General features: G+C 35.1%; 1 protein-coding gene across 3 annotated transcripts in view; it reads right to left on the reverse strand.

Annotated features, from left to right (window-relative positions):
* The window catches only part of CAP (Cbl-associated protein), a 195,695-nt gene that overhangs the window by 162,602 nt on the left and 18,857 nt on the right, over nt 1-14,236 (reverse strand). Inside the window, exon 1 of one of the 3 annotated variants that reach the window (XM_067774839.1) lies at nt 9,669-9,691. The exons of the other annotated variants lie outside the window; for them this stretch is intronic. The gene's annotated coding sequence lies outside the window, so the exon portion shown is untranslated. Of the gene's footprint in view, nt 1-9,668; nt 9,692-14,236 lie in introns of those variants that run through there. 3 annotated transcript variants of the gene reach the window in all.

The raw sequence follows: 14,236 nt of genomic DNA on the forward strand, positions 1-14,236 counted from the left end.
GAATAATGGCAATCTCACCTCATGTCACATGAACAATAAGCTGCACTAATATAAACCAGTAAGCCTGTGATTTAAATTGCCAAATAGGTGGGCATGCAAACGGCCCGCTTGTAACTTTTGCTGTGCCAATATGAATCGATGACCCCGTGATTTATGTCTCATTGAACTGCAATGTGGGCGACTAGGCAAATTCAACTCCTTTTATATAATGATTGAAATTAATGGTAAGCGTGATTGTGAATAGCTACGAATAAGAAGGCATGTCGCAGACCACGTAGCTCCTTAAAAATCACAAAACCGAAAAAGGTGGTTACTTAGTTCTCTAATTAAGTTGCACATTATGATTCTACTACTTTTAAGTGTTCCTTTTTAAATGTATCACCCTGTATCAGCTAATTACAAAAACTGTAATTGCCACTCTCCTAATCGATACCAATCGTTATTTTGCGGTTTCACTGACTTTCGCATTTTTTCGTTATCTTCAATATTACATTTCTTAATTAGTTTTCTTTTTTTGTGTGATTTTTTCTCTTTGTCAATTTTTGCCATGGTAAAGCATTTGCCATACCTTTTGTGAATTTAATGGAAACACTTCATAAGAAATCTCGAAATGAGATGTAAATATGATGCGGAATATTGTTGAACGTCAATGTGCTGAACTTTTATTTCGTAATAATTTTATCTCGTTTTTTATGTTTTAGTATTTAAAAAGTGTAAATATGTATTATGTGAACCAAAGGAACATTAAATTCTGCAGAAATTGGGCATTGGAGCAAGTTGCAACGGAAAATTGCGTCCTATATTGTTCATGGTTAGCTTTCACGATATTCTAAATCGTTAATTTGATTGACGATAATTTAACGATTTGAGTAGGTGAGTTCACTAACTTTTAACGACGCACCAAGCCGAATTTTTTTCCAAACCAACCAAATTAACAAACATACAAAAAAGGTAAACCACAAAAGTTAATGACTTCTACCTGCCTCAGCTAACTACACAAGTTTATCATTGAAACCCCTGAAACTGAGCTAGTGAAAAGCACAGTTGAAAAATTGTTAGTTATAATTTCGACAAGCCAACTCGTCTTTAAGTTAGTGAATTCGCTTACAGTAGCCATGTTTTATCAAGATTTATATACATATGTATCTCTTCCCAGTATTGAAATTTGCTAACTTTTAACGATGCGATCTGTGGAGATATCAACCAACGAATTTTCGCTACTATAACAACTGTGCTATTCAGTTACTGAGAGTTAACATCGCCAACGAGGTGACTATTTTTATGAGTTTATATAGAAGAATAGTGGAATTACAGCTAACGCTATTGGCACTACTAAAACTATCTTCTAGTAATTACCGGCAAATCGTGATGGTAACCGATTTGCTAACATAGCGATTGCGACTATCGTTAAACAAGTTAGTGAATTCTTCTACAGGACTGGAATTCTCTAACTTTCTTAAAACATATACATTTAACTGTCTATAAATATAGCGATATCGACTTTCAATAAAATTTTTTATCGATATTCGTTAGTTTTTTATCGCTTAATAATATAAGAATGTTTAATTTTTTTAAAGGTATTAGCTATGAAGCCACTGTTCTTCAATTTGAACTCAATAAAACAGTCACCTCAGTAACGATGTCAAAACTTAGTTAGTGAATAGACTCGCTATCGCAAATGGAAAACCGTTAGTTTAAATATCGACAAATCGCATCATCAGAAATTAGTGAATTCGCTCACAGCTGTTGAGAAATTACCTAGTTTTTTTTTTAACGACATTCGACATCGCTAACTTTGAGAATCGATAATTATATCATTGCGGTATTCACTAAGTATTTTTATCGATATTTCTTAGCCGATGAACAGTAAAGGATTTCAGTAACTTAAAGATGCAAGTTTCCGAATTTCAAGTTATGATTTTTCGTTTTAGTTTTAATAACGGTAAACGATAATTTATATTTAGTTTTTTATTTTTTTAACATTCAAAAATTTGATTTCTGAGAAAATGCTGTTAACAAAATTATAATAATCTATTATTTAGCGACATTGGTTACTGAATACCAAAAGCGATATGATTATGGTTTCGGTATCGAACAAAAATTTGTATTGAAAATCAAAATCGTTTCAATTACCGATTTATTACATAACGATGGCGAGTATCGTTAAAAAATTGGCAAATTCCACCAGACTGTCGCTAAAAATGTAAACAGTATAATGACTAGTAAAAAATTGTTATTTAAAGTCTCGACAAATGGGATCGTAAGCAGTTAGTGAATTCCGCTGCTGAATTAAATTGGAGCTATCTTCGTTAAAAAGTTAGTCTATCGCACAGTAGTTATCGTGATAGCAAAATCGTTACTTAAAATCGCAACAAATTGCGAAATCCACCCCGTAGCTCTATTCAGCAGATTTGCAAAAATTATTCAACTTAGCTATAATTATACTTGTTTTTATACAAAACATAGACTCAAAGATTTATTTGTTAATTCTAACTATATTTAACAAAAATTAAGCTTAAGCAAATAAACATTTTTAAAACCGGCTACTTAGTCATCAGCTATTTATGTGCTTTTGCTAGTCAACTTAATTTTTTTGCTAATCTTTTTGCTGTCTTCACACTTATCTGTGGGGATTAGTGTCGAAATTTATTAAGAAACTCGTACAGTGCAAGCACACAGTAGAAGGCCAATACAAGTTTTTAGATGTTTTACTTAGCATCTTTAAGGGCTGTAATTATGAAACCTTTCAATTCTCTTAAACAAATATTTACTTATTATTTTTAATATGATAATGTTTAAATAATGGAACAAGACAAGAGAAACTATGACTGATTAAGATATTAAAATGGGTTGACTACCAGGGGCAAAGGTTGAGGTAGATACTACCTACGAACTCTAAGTGGGTACCATATCGGGCACTAGAATCTACGTTATCACTCATGTAGTCTGCCAATTTAGATCCCAAAACTGAAAAATACACCAAATTAAAAAAGCTGAAAGAATCAAGCAACTGGTCAATTCAACTGAAATTTCTGTAAAATCTTATTCATTCTGTTGTTGTTGCAGCGGTGCTTTGCCCCATCCAATATGTGCGACCATTCACTAATTGTCAACTATATCCTCTTAGGGAAGTAAGAGGAACTTGCAGTTTCAACAGAGCTGGCACAAAGAGATAGGGTTTTAGAGCCGTTGGTTTCACATTGCAACTAAAAAGATGGTTGCTGTCATTTGGGGCACATTACTGGCGAGATATACTTAGCGTATGTCAGGGTGGATTCTGGATAAGTAAGAGTTTAACATATTACAGTATCCAGATCGAAGTTGAGCTAAAGTGACGCGCATCCACGTGGGGAAGTTGGCTTCCTCAAGCAAGCGAGTTTAGGTATTTGTCTTTAAGAACAGTGTTCACCGGGTAATCCTTGGCATAGTAGTCCGATGCCTTTTTATCGATGTCTCTGAGGGCCTCATCATGCTTCCTTTTTTAATAAGGCTGAAATGCAGTATTAAGTTCCTGGGAGGCGGGGCCTCTTCAATCAGATGTCTCTTGTGATGCCCATGTTTCTGAGTATTCTGCAGAAAATGTTTTTTCAGCATTTCATTTCCCTTTTTTATGTGGGAGCATTATCGCTTTACTGTTTGTTTTAGGATCGGCGACCATATTGAGGACGCGTAGCATACATACATGCGTAGCATAAATACATATTCATCGAAAATAGCTATTGAATTACCTTGCACAATTATACGTAATCTCCGTAAAGTTAACAATTATTACTGTCACCCCAACAATACCAATGAAGGCTGTTGATATGAGAAAGATTTCTGTGATCATAAGAACAATGTAATTAGTGAGTGCCGTGAGCGAAAGTTTCTCTTTAAAATAAGCTGATGCATTAGCATAATACTGAGAGTTGTTCGCTGTTAAAATTACTAATGATGTTAGTTCTATTAACAGAAAAATCAGTTAAATTGGTCTGTCATTTTTACAGAACATTGTTAATTTGAAATCAAGTTTCTCTTTTGTAGAAAAAGCGATACAAATTTGTTCTGTTTACAAAAAACTAGGCTGAATTAACCATCATGCGATTAATTTTACCAAGTGTCTGTTAATTCCAGAACAACAAACCTGATTTTTTGATTTCACTAGCTTTATTTCGTTCGGTGTATACGCTAGTAAAACATTCCCAAGTTAAATCAGTTTTCAAAATATCAATTTTATAACCTTTCTCACTGAATATAGCAAATCCACTTTATTCCGACAAAACCAGAAAATATTGTTGTTAAACTAACATTGGTGCCCCTACCAACGCTAAATTAAGCCTAAAATAATTTTTCTTTTAATTATTTTTTTACTTGAATGACCATTCTAAGCTGAGTTTCATCGTTTGTTCTACTTTTTACTGCACTAATTAATGCGCTAGAAAGAATTACTTTTTATTCAAAGCGTTAATCGTTCTTACCCATACAAGTATGACAATATATTAGGATGTGTCGTTTGTTAGGTGATAATGTGTTTTTGTAGACCTACTTTAAAATCTCATAATTATAGCGTATAGACAGGGAATTACAGTCTTTGATTACAGTCCAAGACCGAGAATATTTATTTGAAACACAATTTAATTATTGGGCTTTAAACTGTACTGACGTAGTTCACCATTAGTTACGCTGAAAATGAAAATATGAAAGGTAGATAATAAAACAATCTCGAAATGATCCGGCGATAGTTCAAAAATGCAGTTTTCCGAAATGTTCTCGGCTATACTACTACGAAAAGCATTCCACAACTAGACCAAAATAGTCCTTAAAATATCTTGAAATACTACAGAAAAGGTTACTTAAACAGTCCTGAAACGGATCGCAAATATGTAGTCCTGAAATGATCTAAAAATAGTATCGACTTAAGTTCGATATTTCGATTCGGCTCAATCCCACTAGAAGGACTCCACTATTTAGATGAAGCTTTGATCAACAAGTAAGGAAGGTTAAGTTCGGGTGTAACTGAAAAATTCATATTCAGCTGAGAGCTTTGGAGAAAAATAGGGGAAAATCACCATTTAGGAAAATGAACCTAGGGTAACCCTGGAATGTGTTTGTATGACATGGGTATCAAATGGAAGGTATTAAAGAGTGTTTTAAAAGAGAGTGGGTCATAGTTCTATAGGTGGATGCTTCTTCGAGAAGCCGCCATACAGGAGGGCCAGGGTGAATTAGAATGGGTTTGTACGATATGGGTATCAAATGAAAGGTGTTAATGAGTATTTTAAAAGGGAGTGGGCCTTAGCTCTGTAGGTGGACACCTTTTCGAGATATCGAATTAAAGGTTGACCAAGGGTGACTCTAGAATGTTTGCTTATGCGGCAATACAAGGACTCCAGAACCAATTAAAGATCACTGAATGTTCCGAGATTATTAAAAGCTCTGTTTCAGATGAATTCGGGACCAATGCTGAATTACACGTTGGCACTGTTTCAAACTAATCTAGAAACTATTTCGGATATGTTTTCTAGATCTTTCTGGAACTACTTCGAGAATGTATTCATGATTTTTGAGGAATTTTTTTCGGGATGATTTGGAGACTATCCCGAAACCCTTTACCGGATTCACGCGACCATCTTCGGATTATTTAAGCTTGTCTACAGATAATTTCGGGACTTTTTTCATAGATTTTGAGATTTGATATTATTATTTTTGAAAATACTTGGGTTTTTAAGGAATTGTTTTCTGGATCTTTCCGGAACTACTTCGGGAATATGTTCAGGATTTTTTTCGGAAACATTTCGGAGCGATTTCTGAACTTTCAAGATTATCTCCGTATTATTTTTGGACTGTCCTCGGACTATTTCGGCATTGGTTTAGGGCGTTTTTGAGAGGTTTTTAGGATCATGTCAGGACTATTTCGGAATTCTTTTGAGACATTTTTAAGTGAGGTAACATTAAGAAATTTTATCGACATACACAGCAATCTGTATTTTTTGTGAAAATGCTTGGTATACCCTAATGCACATAAATAACATAGGCACATGAGCTTCGGCTGTTATATGGACATGATTTCACACCCCCTAAATCCGTCACTGAGGAAATGCACAAATACATTTTATGTAAATTTAAGTTTGAATGTATGGCCCTACAGGCAGCTTATTGAATGTGATCGCTTTGTTTATTATAATTTTAGTTGCGTAGTTTTTTTTCCTCGCTGTTGTTTTTTTGTGTGATTTACTATACAATTTGATGATGATGTCACCTGTAGCTTTACCGGCTTGCGGCTGACAATGCGACCAGCTGCTCCACAACGCCGATCGTTGGGGTGATAAACAAGTTGGCATATAAAAGCACAAACAAACATATACATACGTACATACATGTATGTATGTATATAGAATAACTTATGAATGTTCTCATTCAATAATTAACAAATATGAGCGGATTTCTTCATCAACGAAAATATCGCTGCATGTGTGTAAGTGTATCTGTGTGTTTTGCAATTTTTCAATTTAGTAACAAAATTGCAAACGTTAATAGTTTTTAGTTTTAAGAATTTGCATACAGCTATTTTTATACCTTTAGAGTTTTTTAATTTTGTTTTTTTTTTTTTTTTTTTTTGTTACTTATTTTTGCACTGTCATAGCGTAATTTCTACGGTTTTTTTCATAACGTTGAAAATATAACGATTATTGCAATTTTCTTTCTTTACACACACCAACACAACAAATTTTTATGGGTTTTTGAGTCCCTTTAAATGTTTTTACCCTATTGCTGGCGCGACAGTCAAACAAATACTGTCAGTTGCGGCCAGTGGGCACTTGTCACAGACAGTAGCAGCGACAAGTCAACGTCCACCTCGTGTACGTACTCACAGTCAGCGAATTTGTGGGTATTGTAAAATACATCAAGCGCATTGGTTGTTGCATGCAGCATTACGAGCTGGTGCCACCGAATTTTGTGTTTTGCTGTTTTGTTGAATTTCGGCGACAAAAATTTTGTTGTACCGGCAATTGCCACAAATATAGAGTGACTGCAGCTATGTAATTTGTACAGCACGTGAATACAACGCACGATTTCATTTGATAAAGCAAAAATACAAAATGTGCGTCTTTTTGATTGCAGAAGAAGCAGCGTGGACCGCAGGGTTATTTGTGGAAAATTTCTATTCAAAAAAATATCAGCGTTTTACAGGAAATGAAAGGAGTTTCAAGAGTTCACCTTTTTTTCACAGATCATCCCAAAAACAAGCCAATGCACAGTGGTCGGTTCCATAGGACAAAAATAAAAAAATCAAAGTGAGCAGTTTGTCACCAAATGTGTCGTTAGTATCTCTTATTAGAACAGCCTTTTAAAAGTATATTTGTTTTTGTAGTATTCGAAATGTACTCTTTAAGAATAGCTTCAAAAGTGAGGTTATGATCTTAGTTTTTGCAGTGTGAGCAAATTAAAAATAAAGTGCAAGTTTAAGCTATTTAAAAATTCATAAAATATCATTGTATTGAAACAAATAAAAACGAATATTGAAGTCAAAGGCATTTACTTTATTTTGAAATAATTTTAGTGTCTTTAGCTGGTTGTGTGCTTTTTTTTGTTATTTAAAATTTCACCAGTGCCTTTATTAGTGTTTATTTGCACAAATATTTCAATTTCAGCTAAAGTTTTAGTGGGGTTCCTCACCTCACCTCACGTTGGGACTTATATCTTATTATTATTCAAAGTTTTTAAATTCTAAAGTGTTAATATCAGTTGCCACTTTTTTGCCACTAATTATGTTTTGCGACAGTTTTCTGATAGCGTCACCCTGATAAATTGTTGTCGTATGTTATATGTGCTCACATGTAACATACGACATTATTTTATCCAGTCGACGATATGTAAATGCAAAGTTTTGTGTGTTTGTTGTTTTGTTATTGTTATGTATGCAAGATCTTTTAATAACTTTAATTTCTTTATTTAATCCTATTAAACATTGCATTTGCGATAGACCAATCTTACCACTTCCCTACCCCTTGTAAATACTTCAACTCAATGGTACCGGTAGCACCAAAAACGCTCATTTTGCTTGTACGCGCTTATACTGAGCAGCGCCAAAAATTTGCTTGCCGCTATCGATCTAACGCTTTGCGTTAATACCGGTCATGGTGCTGGCTTTGTAGAATCATCGTCAAAATAAATCGCCGATACCCAGACTCATTTCAGAAAGGTTGGTGATGTCAACATTTGCATTTACCAGGTCATGCATGAGCTCGGCGGGGCCAGTGATTCGTGACTAGAATTCTTGGTTGGAGCGATTTTTATCCGTGACCGTGATTGAACAGTGATAGCAGAGCAATATGATCGATATCGCAGTTCTAAATTACGCTTACTAATACTCGTAATTACAGATCCAATCCAAGCTTTCGGCACAACAGAGCTGCTAAATGCGGTGATATGAATCAATAAATTTGTGACTTCTGTCCACAGTCGCAGTCATAGCTTACCACTCTTAAGGTGCCCACCAATCACATGATCTTTGACTCTTATTATCACAGCTAATTGTGCCTGTACCAAGAGCTATGATTAGAGTGCTTTGATTTCCAATATTTATAAGCATAATTTCCCACGAGACACCCTTGCCATCACAGTCACAGCGATTTTGTTTTAGCTGTCGCTGTGACTTTCTGTGATATTTCAGTCATTGTGACAAAAATCTCAGGTTTATATTCGCCAACTATGCATGAGTTTCAAATCAACACAACAACTTTCGTCATTTTTCAATTAAAATTTGTATCGAATAAAATTATTAATTAAAATTTCAAAAGCATACTACATTATGATCAATTTAGTGATTTTAAATTGTAGATATGCTTATATGTGTATCAAGCTTGATTCGAATAATAAAATGCACCGTAAGTAAATATTTGTTTAGCTGTTTTTTGATTGATTGATTGAGCAAACTTTTAAATATGCAGCGTATGTACTAAATATTCGACTGCCGCGCGGCGCATTTTAAATTCACTACCGATCGCTGATAATTAAGTAATTCTAAAAATTGTTTGACTCATTTGTTGTCTCACTTAAGTTCACTTCGCCAACACTTCTTCACCACTTTAATGTATATTTTTGTTTGAATTTCATTGCATTGCTGTCAAAAACACAATACAGCCAGAGTTTGCTTGAGGTAAACACAAATTTCAAAAATTGTCTTAACAGCTGATCGCGTCGGTATGACGGCTTGCGTTGAGCGCCCAAGATCACTGCGTACTCATTAACCGCATAAGTACTTTGTTCAAGTGTAAAAAAAAACTGACTATTTGAAGTTATTGGTGCGCGCTCAGCTTACAGCTACCAACTGACTCTAATTGTCTCATAATGTTGTTTGGGGCTGTTACTATTTTTGGCAATAGAGACGCGTGCTCGCGACTTCCCACGCGACCAACTTCTAAAGTGTGCTTCCGCAAGTTTATGTGATATGAGTGTGCGTGTACAAGTCATCGGTCGTGTTCTATGCACTGCTTCATTGAACAATAAGAAATTGCATATCGTATAATAAACCAAAGAGGCATTTGAAAACACTTGAAGGCGCGCTGCATACGATGACGACGCGCTGTTAAAGAAGAAGAAGTATAAGCAGCAGTAACGCGCTGCGCTTACAAACAGCAAACAAAAACTTCTTAATAAAAAATATTAAAATAAAAAAATCACAGTACCGCTGTAAAATGAAACGATTTAACACGCCAGGAACGGAGTTCTGTTATTCACTGACTGTGAGACAAAACGCCTTGACTGCGGCGTGCATTATCACATTGTAGCGCGGTGCGGCAGTGCCGCGCGCGCTGTCTACTGGGAGCACACCGACATGAGTGATCAATTAACGAGAGGCCGTAGCAGTGACTACAACCAACCAGTGAGCCAACAAATCAGGCACTCAACATCGGCAACAGAAAAAAAGAATAATTAAAAATAAATAGCAATAAAAAAACCACAGAAATACATCGCATTTATCACGCGGTATACCACAGTACAATCAAACATACGCGCGGCGCACAGCTCAAAGGTGTGTAGATGCGGTGCGCTGAAGGGTATGTATGTATTAACCAATTACGGTCGCCACTGTACAATTAAAGTACCAAAAAAAAAAAAAACAATTGTTCTTTAAGAATTTGCTTTTGTGTATGTCAATGTGTCTGTTGTTAAAAGCGCGCTTTTGCGCTACGCAGGTGTGTTGGCGCTGCGGCATATCCAAAACGTCGCGCGCGCCTTATTGTTGTTGACAATAATCAAGCGCTTAATTATGACAATGATTTTTGTGAGGTCGCGTCAACGATTACCGTAAAGTATTGAAAAGTGTCTAGAAGAAATGTGCAAAAAGAAACAAAAACCACTTAACCGAATAACGGTGCTTCGTACACGCAAATAATAAAGTTTGATTGCTGATATCTTACCTATGTACTATTTATACATTGCCTACAGTATTGTGAAAACATATGGAACTGGCTTGTACGATTAACGAAGTATATTATATGCCGATCTTGAACTATTCCCATGAGAGTTGAGTGAGCATAGGTCATAACTGTTATGTACTGTGTCCTCTTAGTCGAAGCGATTTTTATACGTGATCGGAATTAAACAGTGATAGAAGGGAATATGATCAAATCCGCGGTTAAAAATCACGCTCTTCAATGAACAGCTCCATTCACAGTCAAGCAATTAGCTGGGTCAACAAGAATCGGTGTGTTCTGAAGTTGTGCTTCTATTAACTGCTAGATGACGCAGTGATCTGTTAGATAAGTGCCGCTATAATAGCTAAGTGCGATATGTAGTACTACTTGGGTGCAGCAAGATTCACAGGCACTTTCGTTCATAATGTCTCAGCTAACTTTTCCTGTGACAAGATCTGTGATCATGTCATTGTTATACTGTGTATACATTGTTATATCGCAGATGCCATTACAATAAGTGCGGCACGACGATTTATTGGAACCTGTAGCTGCGATTTATTGTGATCTTTCAGACGCTGTGCCGAAATATTAAGTACGTCAATATTTGCATACTCTACACGACAGACGCTTCTACTTTTCGGAATTATTTGGTTTTAGCTGATCAAGAGCTGTTGTGTCAAAATTTATTTTGTGGTATTTTTTGTTCTTAATTGGGGGTGTATATTTCGCACTTAACTGTACGTACTACATACATTTTATATACAATGTTGTACTCAGCATTCTTATTGATAAGATTTTGCGTCATTTACATTGCGGTAAAAACTTTAAATTGCAATTTATCTGCACTTAAAGCTCTTCGCAAAGTGTTTAATTTACCAACGCACAACGAGACTCGTTGAATATGTACTCGCATTAGCTTTGGGGCATTTTGTGGTTGGAGTTTTTTTTTGCAGCAACATTTTACGCTGCTCAACCGACACACCCGGCCAAAAATCAGAATTGAGATGGACTAACAGCAGTTGATTAAATTATTTGAGCTTTGAAAGTTTTTCCATCATTAACATTTGCAGGCGCTTAATTTGCAACTGAGTTATGAAATATTCTAAAGACTTAGCTGAGGTAAAGAACCAGAACAAATATACGACTCAAGGTAGTTTCACATTGGAAATTGACCTGTAAAACCCGAATCGCCATTAGTAGATTACCTCTGCTTTCCAGTTCCCACCAAAAAGATCTCAGAAAGAGCAAGAGCCAAGGGATTTGACAGCCGCTTGATAGTTTAAAAAAAAAGCTATTGTAACTATCGACATAGTCTGTTTTCTTATCCAAATCGCACTTTCAATGATAGCTGATACTTCTGCCTGAAGGACGCTACATTAATCAGGTAGTCTGAAAGAGAGTTGGAGGTCTTGGGTTTTTGAATAGACCCCTTCTTCAAACCTACAGTTTAACTTAGGGATGCCAGTGCATATGGAAATGTTGCCGTTAGCGGCAAAACATAGACCACTGCTGGGAATATATACTATAAAGTTGCTTTCCGCAAATGTTATGGCCCTACGGCGGTCTGCGCTTCGAAGAAGAAATCTATAATTATGCAGTATGCCAGAGTGTTTTATGGTTTAAGTACCGCCACTAGACGATACTCTTATAAACAGGGGTGACGTTGTCGCTAGATCCGAGAGTGGGATATAAAAAAAATATCTTGAAAGCTTGGTGGCATTCTGTACCCTGTATAAGGCAAGCTCTAACTTCATTGGAATTGACGCTTAGTCCGCATCGACAAGGCGCATAAAGAAACCTCTTGCAATGTTACGTGAATCAGGTCAGAAAATTTTTGATGGAATTCGCCTTTATGAGCAATGGCTAGATCATAATCATATCTTCCCTCAATCCCCTCTCCTTCAACTGTGTGTTTTTACATTGCATGCTTTTTTGTATGCTATCACTTTTTTTGCAGCTCGCTCACATAAATTTGCTGCTCTAGTATGTATTATATATGTAGCTCAGAGGCAAACAGTCGCAACTACACATTTGGCCCAAATAAATTCAATATCATTTTTAAACTTTACTCTTTCTTCTTGGAAATCTGGCAAAAGTTCGTAACTTAGGTATTGTTGGCAATTTTTGTTGTTATATCGGCCTACTGATTTTAAGATCGCGGGTTCGAATCGAGCTCAAGGCCTAACAATAATTTTTTATCATTATTATTGTTATGATAAATTTTTTCTTAATTGGTTGGTTTTATTTTTTTGCTCATTTCCCGAAATGTACTTTTTTGAATATACGACTGTTTACCTCTCAGCTACAGCTACACATGTATGCTTATAATTTTATTGTAGATTTTTTCAATAATGTATCTACAATACAGAACCATTTAAGTACAGATAAGTAATTGTTATCTAAAATCAACAACAACAACAACGTATGTATACCTTCATATATACAAATTTATATTGTTAATTGATGAAAAACAGATGCAACAGAAACACTCGATATGTACATATATATGTAGATATAGCTACTTATACACATTTGTAAAAAAGTAATTACATTTCAACCCAACAGGAAAAACAAATTTAATTCACTCTTTGAGAAATGATGAGAGGATTAAAAAGGGTGATTTTTGTTCGTCAGGAGAGGGCCTTGTTGTTATTCGTTTCATCTCTAAGCTGACATTATTTTCACTGTAAATGGTGGTTGTTAAATAAGCGAAGCTGTTTGTCCTGCTCTGGTTCAATAAAAGATCCACTTTTTTTGCCACTTGCCAAGCACGTTTCTTGAAGGCAATGAATATTCGAAGAAGAAGCGCTCTGATAGATATAGCGATTATCGAATAATATTTAGTGATGATTCCTCCTATTTAACTTAACTAAAAAAATTTGAGCCTAAAAATGTTCAATATATTTTCACATTTCGTCACTGTAATAATTTTTTTGGCTCACTCTAATAATTCAGCTATCTCAGCCAGAATTTTTTGAAAATTTTGATAAAAAAATATTAAAATATCATACCCCGTGATGATCAAAAACGTTCAAATTTAAAAGCATTTTCTTTTCGAAAATTAACGTATCGTCGGGAGAAAAATGTACCATAAATGTGATTATTCTTGAATAATCATTTATGATTCTTATTTCGAAACGCTTTTTGTTCATATTTGATATCATTGTAAAATTGGGCTTTAATTGTTGAATGCTTTTCACAGCCATTTTCTGATCATATTCGTGAACATATTTCAATCATTTTGGTTGAGATTTTGGAATAATTTTTGGAATGCGATTATCATACATTTATTCTTCATATCTCATACAAAATAATATACTACATAGTAATCTTATTTCATCAGGGGAAGAACGCATGCGGAAGTGAGCTATTGAATTTTGGTATTGGTTGGCTATTGGTAATTCGCAAACAATCTAGACCAATATACACCTGCGACTACAACATCCAGCATCAGCTATGATCGTCAACATCTTAAAATACGATATGGTACGGGATGTTGAAGCCATATCCAGGTACATGAGGCAAGAGAGTTTCACTTACCTGGGGTTCAAATAGTTCACAACCTTTGTATTGTCTAATGGTATAATTTGTATTTTCTGGGAAGCCGATGGTGGAGAAATTGTTGGGGACATCTTTTGTTAGGAGCAGTATATGTATACATTATAAGAATAAAATTTTAATATATTTTTCTGAACTTCATGAATGAAAAAATGTGTGTATGTGAGAAAAAAATTAGATCTTCAAAGAAAAGTGAGAGTTTAACAAGTATAAAATTCATTATTCAGTCAACAGAGATTGTCAGAAAAGATTCAGAAGGCTGAATGAAAAATTATTAG

This window comes from Eurosta solidaginis, chromosome 3, assembly GCF_040869045.1.
Source record: "Eurosta solidaginis isolate ZX-2024a chromosome 3, ASM4086904v1, whole genome shotgun sequence".
Taxonomy (NCBI): domain Eukaryota; kingdom Metazoa; phylum Arthropoda; class Insecta; order Diptera; family Tephritidae; genus Eurosta; species Eurosta solidaginis.